The sequence below is a fragment of the Scylla paramamosain genome, chromosome 42, assembly GCF_035594125.1.
Source record: "Scylla paramamosain isolate STU-SP2022 chromosome 42, ASM3559412v1, whole genome shotgun sequence".
NCBI lineage: Eukaryota > Metazoa > Arthropoda > Malacostraca > Decapoda > Portunidae > Scylla > Scylla paramamosain.
The window spans coordinates 5,310,001-5,320,000 of record NC_087192.1 but is presented as its reverse complement, the minus strand read 5'-3'; the positions used below and the strand labels follow the sequence as shown (position 1 = coordinate 5,320,000).

General features: G+C 41.3%; 1 protein-coding gene and 1 long non-coding RNA gene across 4 annotated transcripts in view; one reads left to right on the top strand and one right to left on the bottom strand.

Moving 5' to 3' along the window:
- Positions 1–10,000, bottom strand: part of LOC135093298 (uncharacterized) — a 116,547-nt gene that overhangs the window by 57,904 nt on the left and 48,643 nt on the right. The window lies entirely within an intron of this gene.
- The window catches only part of LOC135093295 (GTP-binding protein REM 2-like), a 56,775-nt gene continuing 55,462 nt past the window's right edge, over positions 8,688–10,000 (top strand). Inside the window, exon 1 of one of the 2 annotated variants that reach the window (XM_063992426.1) lies at positions 8,688–8,762. The gene's annotated coding sequence lies outside the window, so the exon portion shown is untranslated. Of the gene's footprint in view, positions 8,763–8,787; positions 9,092–10,000 lie in introns of those variants that run through there. The other variant, XM_063992425.1, reaches the window with a different exon arrangement.

Genomic DNA, 10,000 nt, shown 5'->3' with positions numbered 1-10,000 from the left:
GCAAAGAGAAAGGATAGAAGGCAGTGCAGGGAAGAAAGGACAGAGAGAGAGAGAGAGAGAGAGAGAGAGAGAGAGAGAGAGAGAGAGAGAGAGAGAGAGAGAGAGAGAGAGAGAGAGAGAGAGAGAGAGAGAGAGAGACGCGCCATCAGCTATGTCTGGGTCACTTCATCCCACTCTCCCCCCACACCACCACCACCACCACCACCACCACCACCACCAGCCAGACAGCAGACAGCCTAGTTAACTACCCAATTACCTCCCCAGCTTGTGTTTACAGGGACCTATCACCTGCAGGAACACGAGGAGGAGGAGGAGGAGGAGGAGGAGGAGGAGGAGGAGGAAGAGGAGGAGGAGGTGCTGAAGGAAGAGACAGGAAGGAAGGGAAGAACGTTAGGTGTCTTTGGCTGCCTCACCTCGACCCATCACTGTCCTTCATCTCCACCCATCACTGTCCCTCAAATGCCTCAGCTTAATGACTGGTTTTCCCACATCACTGCTCGAAACTTCCAACATTTCCTCATCTCTATTTTCTGTCCATCTTACTAATGCATATGTAATAAAAGTAAATCATTATCTTCACTCGTACGTCCTTTTAACTGTGGGTCTCTGTCTGGTAACCTTTTTCTTTTGTCTCTCTCTATCTTCTTGTGACTTCAGTTGTTTTGAGACAGCATTATTAAGACGTCTGCAGAACAAAATTGGACAAGTTGATTTGAAGTATTGTTTTCTATTTAACCTTTTTTTTTTTTTCAAAGAATTGGCAAGTAGGAATTATTATTTTTTAAGACATTGGTTAGCATCTAACACACACACACACACACACACACACACACACACACACACACACACACACACACACACACACACACATACACACACAACCACACACACATAGAAGGGAAAAACGAAAAACAGGTTAGAGAGGAAAATTATTCTCTGGGAAACTAGAAAAAGAAAAAAAAAGGTGCTTATCACAGGTGCTCTTAATTAAAACAATTACCTATAACTAAATTGATTACTTTTTTGTTAACAGACTGTTCCTCATATTTATTACTTAACAGTTATGAATACTTAAATGGGACAGTCGATTCCAGCACCCCCTTCCAAACTCTCCCTGCCAGTCTAGTTCTTGCATCAGCACCACCACCACCACCACCACCACCACCACCACCGCCGCCGCCGCCATTACAACCACTACCATCACCTTCGTTCTCTAGCAATTCAATTACATGTGCCATTCATGTGTGTGTGTGTGTGTGTGTGTGTGTGTGTGTGTGTGTGTGTGTGTGTGTGTGTGTGTGTGTGTGTGTGTGTGTGTGTGTGTGTGTGTGTGTGTGTGTGTGTGTGTGTGTGTGTGTGTGTGTGTTCTGCATCGTCACTAACCTCATTTTTATTATTTCGCGTATTCGCAAAAATTTTGTTTTCTTTTTATTTTATTTATTTATTTATTTTACCATTATTTTTTTTTCGGCATATTTTCTATTTAATGATTCACACGAAGTCGCGCTGAACTTTTACTGGTAGGCATTTCAGTTACATTTAAAACATACACACAAATACACACACACACACACACACACACACACACACACACACACACACACACACACACACACACACACACACACACACACACACACACACACACACTAACAAACAAACACGAAAAGATTTTTGTGTTGTTACAATATTCTCTCTCTCTCTCTCTCTCTCTCTCTCTCTCTCTCTCTCTCTCTCTCTCTCTCTCTCTCTCTCTCTCTCTCTCTCTCTCTCTCTCTCTCTCTCTCTCTCTCCCGCTACGTGCCAGCGCTGCAACAGGTGGTATCAACAGGTGGGAATCAGTGAAGAGAGAGAGAGAGAGAGAGAGAGAGAGAGAGAGAGAGAGAGAGAGAGAGAGAGAGAGAGAGAGAGAGAGAGAGAGAGAGAGAGAGCAGCATTGTTTGCCCACCCTTTAGGAGGTGCGCACGTTCCCTGCATTGCTTGGCCAGGTAAGGCATTTCGGCTTTAATTCCGCCCCTTTTTCCTCCACCACCATGACTTATCCGTTTATTTACTGCTGCTGCTGCTGCTGCTGCTCCCCTAATATTGCTGTTGTTACTACTACTACTACTACTACTACTATTACTACTTTTACTGTTATACACACACACAAAAGAAAATGGAACAAGAATCCACCACCACCACCACTACCACCATCACCCAGAACAACACAACAATAACAACAACAACAATCACAGGAATAAAAATACGTCAACAATATATAATCGTAATCATAATGAAGCTCTTCATAAACACACATTAATCATCTAAATAAAAAATAATAATAATTGAGTCGGTGGAGCAAAAATCTATCTCACTTCATCAACTGAATATTAATAAAAAAAAATATTAATATGCATAAACTAAAATGTCACCATGAAACTCGACTCAGCAAGAGTGACATATTTCGATCAGTTTAAATATTGCAATCCAGCACCATCTCTCTCCTTCTTCTATCTCATTTTTTCCCTCTCTGATAATCTTCCCACCCTTTTCGATCGCCTTTCTTTTGTCCTCGATTTCCTCTCCACACTCCTGGACTTCCTTCTCTCCCTTTTCATTCCTCCTATTCCCCTTTTCGATTCAATTCCCTCCCTTTTCCAATCCCCTTCCATCCTTTCTAGATCCTCTTCCCTCCACCTCCATCCTATTCCCTCCCTCCTAGATCTTAATTCTTACCTTCTGAACTCCCTTCTCTCCTTCCTCGCCTCCTTCCTCCTCTCCTATCCCTCTTCCCTTCCTCCTACATCCCTTTCCCTTTTTATCTCGAAATCCTTGCCTCCTTTCATCCCTTTTTCTCTCCTCCATCTCCTCTCTGACCTCTCATCTCTCTATGTTTGTTTGTTTCATCACCTTTTCACGTTTTCCTGGATTTTGAATTCGGGCAGAAAAGGAGAATCGAGCCATCAAGGATTCGAGGACTTGGCAAACTAAGAGAACTGTTGAAGAGTAAGAATCGCATGAGAGAACACACAAGCTAAACGTACAAATAAATAGATAAATAAGAAGTAAAGAGAAAGAAAGAATGAAAGACAAAAAGAAAATGAGGAAATAAGAAAGAAATAAAATGTAAACAGTATATGCTATTCCTTTTTCATCTCAGTTATCACCTCTTTTTTTGTTCTGTTTACCACACACACACACACACACACACACATACACACACACACACACACACACACACACACACACACACACACACACACACACACACACACATACAGACACACACACACACACACACACACACACAAAGGAAGGAAAAAGTAAATAAATAAACAAATAGCAAAAGAAACATGTATTCTTTCTTTAATTATATCCGCATTTGGAATTCTGTTTGAGGAGAGAATGAATGTTTGTGCATAAGAGGATAAACGTTTATTTTTCACCATTTTTGCAAAGAGTTTTAAGCGAGAAGGGGGAAAAATTTGTGTTGCCATGAATATTTCATAAATATTGTGCTTGCCTAGGAACTGTGTGTGTGTGTGTGTGTGTGTGTGTGTGTGTGTGTGTGTGTCTAAGTGTGTGTTGTGTTTTCTAATTTTGTTCTATTTGTCTTGTCTTGTTTTGTTTTGGATTTGTACAACGGTTATTTTTTTCTCTTTTACATCATATGACGTGTGTTTTGTAACTGTAAATAAAATAAACCTCTCTCTCTCTCTCTCTCTCTCTCTCTCTCTCTCTCTCTCTCTCTCTCTCTCTCTCTCTCTCTCTCTCTCTCTCTCTCTCTCTCTCTTTGTGTGTGTGTGTGAATTGAACTGAATTAAGTTTATTGCTGTGTGTGGCATAGCGTGATGTGTGCATGAGAGAGAGAGAGAGAGAGAGAGAGAGAGAGAGAGAGAGAGAGAGAGAGAGAGAGAGAGAGAGAGAGAGAGAGAGAGAGAGAGAGAGAGAGAGAGAGAGAGAGAGAGAGAGAGACTACGTAGAGGGAACCCCAGATGGCCAAGGTAGTGAAACGAGAGTAGGGTTTCCAGTAGACTTAAACTCACATCAGGTCAATATAACGAAGCTGCAACACAGACAGATGGTGTGGAGGGAAGGCAGTGGTTGTGGTGGTGACGGCCGGTGATGTGTCAAGAGTACTCAGAGCATCTTGCCCTCTTACCTATTATGTTTCTCAAGAGACTGAACTGGGCATCTTCAGAGTGTGGAAATTATTGTAAAGGAAAGAAGGGAAACGTGAATTCTTTTATGTTCGCGTTCTGGTGGTGGTGGTGGTGGTGGTGGTGGAAGTAGTAGGAGGAGGAGTAGTAGTAGTTGTAGTAGTTGTAGTAGTAGTAGTAGTACTAGTAGTAGTAGTAGTAGTAATAGTAGTAGTAGTAGTAGTAGTAGTAGTAGTAGTAATAATAATAATATTAATAATAATAATAATAATAATAATAATAGTAATAATTAACTGGGCTCTATGGAATTATTTCAGCTCTAACTTTAAAACATTTTTTGTAATGATTATTATCACCAGCATCAGCATCACCGTCATCATCACTATCATCATCATTATCATCATCATTATTATTATTATTATTATTATTATTATTATTATTATTATTATTATTATTATTATCATTATTATTATTATTATTATTATTACCATTATTATTATTACGAATTAATATAATGAAATTGAATTTTTGGATAATAATTTAAAAACACGACTTTTCTGAGTTGAGAGTCTTTGGATGTTTTTCCCCGATTCAAGATGGAGAAGCCTTGTTAACGTTTTCATTGTTTTAGTCGTCCTTTGTTGACATTCAGATTACTGGAAAACTCTTTGAATGCTAAAAGAAAAGAGATAACAGGAAGTTAATTGCGTCTCATCTAAGCACAGAGCTATTTAATGGAGGGTAGTATGAAAATAAGATCCAATAAAGTTATAGGTTATGGGAAAAAAAAGGATCTTGCAGTGAAAGGGATTTTTATATAAAGAGATTTCACATATCAGAAAGATAATCATTTGGTTTACTACAATTTTCTTTTTCTTTTTCTATTGGTGGTGAGGAATCCTTGTTAAGTCATCACTAGAACCATGAAAATTTCTTCGAAAACTTTAATAATGAAAAGTACTTATTAAAACGACAACTAGATTCATAAACACAACCATTACTAGGATCATAAGAACACCCTCGAAAACCGCTATAGTGCAGAATCTTTGTTGAATCATTAATACAATCATGAAAACACCTTTAAAACTTCAATATCTTCCCACAGAATCATAAACACAACCATCACTAGAATCACGAAAACATTTAAAAACCCGTAAAAGTGCATTAGAATTATGAAAACACCTTACAAAATCTGAATATCTTCCCACAGAATCATAAACACAACACTCACTAGAATCATAAAAAAAAAAAACTTCCGAAAAACGCATTAGAGCAGAATCATCGTTAAAATCATCAATGTAACCATGAAAACACCATCGAAAACATTAATATCTGCCCATAAATTCAATCAATCCAGCTGAAGCACCGAATCATTTGAAACACGAACCTGTCTCCCACACCCCAACTTGATAAACAGCAGCTCGTACCAGCGCCACCACTTCACCAGCAATTTACCTATGCAAAGGTTCCTGACATTTCCACTTCTCAAAATTACCAACTATAAAAAAATATACACCGTGATAATTGGCAATCACGTAATCAAACATTAATTTATTCCCACCTACTCTAAAAAAAATAAAACTGTCAATATGTCGAGTTCAGGAGAAGAGCGTCGAAGTATTCATGTTGCAATGATACCAGAAAGTATTCATGAACAGCAAAGTACCATGGCACAACAGCGTTCGTTCCCGCATCACTAACGTTGCCAAGGTGCTGGTTTCCTGGTCTTGTCTTCTCTTCTCTAGCTTTACTTTGTCTTGCCTCTCCTTCTCTTAACCTACCTTGCTTATTTTTACCTTGCATTGTCTTTTTCTCTTCTCTTGCTTTCCCTTGGCTTCTCTTCCTTTACCTTTATCTTTGGCATACCTTTTATTTCTTTGCCTTGTTTTGCTTTGCCTTCCCTTGTCTTAGTCTGCTTCTTCCTTGTCTTGCTTTGCCTTATTTTGCCTTGCTCTGCCTTCATTTGTCTTCGTTTGCTTTGCTTTGTCTCTCCTTGCCTTGCCTTCCTTTGTCCCACCTTGTCTTCTCTTCTCTTGCCGTGCCTTGTCTCACCTCGCCTTGTCTTGGTTTACTCTGCTTTGTTTCCCCTCGACAAGCCTCCAAGTCATGTCAGTATTGCAAGAAACCCGAACTTCGCACAGTTTAAAATTTAGGTCACTCAGATTTTCCCTTCTTATCTTGCCCACCAAGTATAATCAATATTCGATGTAAACTGCACCTCCCTCTCCGCCTCCTTCTCTCCCCTAGACACACACACACACACACACACACACACACACACACACACAGAGAGAGAGAGAGAGAGAGAGAGAGAGAGAGAGAGAGAGAGAGAGAGAGAGAGAGAGAGAGAGAGAGAGAGAGAGAGAGAGAGAGAGAGAGTTGGTGGGGATGAGACATGAATGCTAAAAAAAAAAAGTTAATCATTGTCACTCACCATTATTCACACTGAAACACACACACACACACACACACACACACACACACACACACACACACACACACACACACACACACACGAAATTAGTCATCAAAGAGGAACAACCAACCACGAAACCATCCATAAGCAAAAACAGTTCACAAACCAAAAATTCATCAAAACTCACGCAAGATCCACTGACAAAAAAGACTCACAGACCAACACACTTTATGTCCCATCAAAAGTTAATGCCGTGCTTGCCACCCGTGCCAAGGAGACGTGAAAACAGCTCTGCGTGGCACTATTCCAAGGGCAGAAGACGGAGCAGCAGAGGGGAGGGTGCCTTGGAGAGCGTAGACAAAGACCAAGAGGAGAGTGGTGGTAGGCTAGGATTTGCGAGAGGGAAGGCAAATAAAAGGGAGTAGGGAGCGACAGCCAGATGAAAAAGGAAGCTGGAGAGAAAACAGGGTGTTGAGCAGGAAGGCTAGGGTGCTCAAAGGAAGGAGGGAGGGGTGGGGGCTGTGTAGTGTAGTGAAGTCGTGGCTGCCTACTGTTCCCTCGCACGTTGGTGTGGTGATAAAAGGTGCACAAGATAATGGGATTTAATTAGAAGTAGAGGAGCGGGGACGAGATGGGAATGTAATCAGTTTGACGTGTTTTCGGCTTACTGCATCCGTGATAGTGGTGGTGGTGGTGGTGGTAGTGGTGGTGGTGGTTGTAGTAGTAGTAGTAGTAGTAGTAGTAGTAGTAGTAGTAGTAGTAGTAGTAGTAAAAGAATAGAATAGAAGAATAAGAACAACAAAAACAAGAACAAGAACAAGAACAAGAACAAAAAGAACAAGAACAGCAGCAGCGTCAGCGGAATCAGCAGCAACAACAACAACAACAACGACAACAACAACAGAACGACAAAAGAATTATAGAAAAGAGCAGTAACATTAGTAGCAACATCTGAACCATTAGCAGCAACAGCAAAAAATATCAGCATTCGTTGTCATCGTCCACGTTATTGTCGGTGTAACGGTGTTGGCAGCGGAGGCGGCGGCGGGAGGTGGTGGTGGTGGTGGTCAGCTGTCCGGCGAAAAAAACGACAAAGTGTTTACAGAGACAAAGAAAAAACGAGCTCGTGAACAAGGGGAAGCATTACGCGGGACAAAACAACGATATCAGTGAGAACAAAGGCTACAAACACAGGGCCTGAACATTACCTAAACCTGCTGTTGTTGTTTTTGTTCCTGCTTCTTTTGTCATTGTTGTTGTTGTTGGTAGTAGTGGTGGTGGTGGTGGTGGTGGTGGTGGTACTGAAGGTGAATATAATCTTGGTTTTCCTTTCATGGTGTAGATTTAACATAGTCTCCAAACCAGCGTGATGTGATAGTGGGTTAAGCCTTTCTGACCAATGGAAGGGGCTTTTTTTTTCTTATCCTGCAGTTAACTCAAAGAGGGCTGGTGGTGGTGATGATGGTGATGTATTTTGGTGGTAGTGGCTGCACTGGTCGTGAACTTAAGTAGGAGGAGAAGGAGGAGGAGGTGGAGGAAGACGGCTATACGTAAATTGAAAGCGTCATTGTTCGGATATGGTGGTGATGGTGAATGTGGTGATGATGTGATAAAAATAGTTCAATAGTGATGATTTTAGCAGTAGTAGGAGAGGGGATAGTGATAACAGTGGCGGTAGTGCTAGTGCTGATAGTGACAATGATAGTGATGGTGACAAGCATGGTAATGGTAATGACAGTGGCAATAGCAGTGGTGATCGTAATAGTAGCGACGATAACGATAACGACGGTGATGACAATGGTGACGGCTGTAACAATAATGACGGTAAAGAAAACAGTAGTGACGATAATAAAAACAGTGAAAGAATGCTGACAGCGACGATATTGATGGTGATAACAGTAGTGAATGTTGGTGACAGATAGTGGTGATGGTGGTGGTGGTGGTGGTGGCGGTGGTGGTGTTCCTTCTTGTCATCATCTTTTCAGTGGAGTGTGTTGAGGGTGATAAAGCAGCAGGAGAGGGAGAGAGGAGGACGAGGAAGAGGAGGAGGAGGAGGAGGAGGAGGAGGAGGAGGAGGAGGAGGAGGAGGAGGAGGAGGAGGAGGAGGAGGAGGAGGAGGAGGAGAGAAGCGCCTGCGGTGGAGAGACTGGTGGTGGCGGTAGCGGGAGATGCGTCAGTTACCTGGATGGTGGCGGCGTGTGAAGGTGCGTGTGCGTGTGTGTGCGTCTGTGTGTGTGTGTGTGTATGTGTGTGTGTCTGTATGTATGACAGTGGCGCTGGTAGTAGCGGTGGTAGTGGTCGAAGTCTGAGAGACGACGGCAATAGTAGTAGTAGTAGTAGTAGTAGTAGTAGTAGTAGTAGTAGAAGTAGTAGTAGTAGTTGCGGTGATGGTGATGATGGTGGTGATAGTGGTGATGATGGTGGCTATTCTTCCAACCACCACAAACTCTTCACTCCAGTGTATTGCAACGCCTCCACATCTTCATTCAAACCAGGGGACGGCGCCCCCCTCCCTCCTTCGGGCCCCCTAAGAGTAAGTATAACAATAGCATTCAAGTTTTAATAATGTCTCTCTCCTCTTTCTTTTATTTTTTTCCTCGTTCTCTCCTCTTCTTGTTCCTGGGTAGCATTTGCAGCTTAAAGAATGTTTCCATCCTCGTTCTTTTCTTCTTCCCCTTTCTCTTTCCTCCTTGTCTTCTTCCTCGATCCTCTTCACTCGTATGTATTCAACTTATTTAACTCCTCGTCCTCTCTCTCTCTCTCTCTCTCTCTCTCTCTCTCTCTCTCTCTCTCTCTCTCTCTCTCTCTCTCTCTCTCTCTCTCTCTCTATATACACACACACACACACACACAAGTTTTGCCAACACTGCTAAAAATTCTTATTTATATCATTTGTATACCTCAACACAATACGAAATGACAAGTGAGGGTTTTATATAAGGTACAACAGTTATTAGATACCCATGTTCACAACGACGATTCTACACTTAACGATATCACAGGGGAATTTCCATTTACTCCTTTGTTTACTGAAAGTCATAAAAGAAGAAGAAAAAAAAAAAACTATGCCAAACTTGCCATGATCCATTAGGTGCCACATCTCTCATTTTGAAATTCATATGAAAATGACTCACTTGAAAAAAAAAACATAAATAAATAGCACTAACATTACCTCATATCTTACTTACGAGCCAAACAACTCCTTAATTTTGAAACCCACACCTACTTAATTCACTGGAATAAAAAATTAACAGGGTATCATTACGTAACTCACACTTTAAAAACACACATTCTAATATTTACGAAACTCATCACACAAGGACCCTATAACCCTTTGAAAACTCCCTTGAGCACAAACTCCATTCCTTGCGTAAGTCCTGCGTCATGAACAGTCTTTACTCACAACCTCTAATATTTACAAAACTCCCCCTGACACATATTC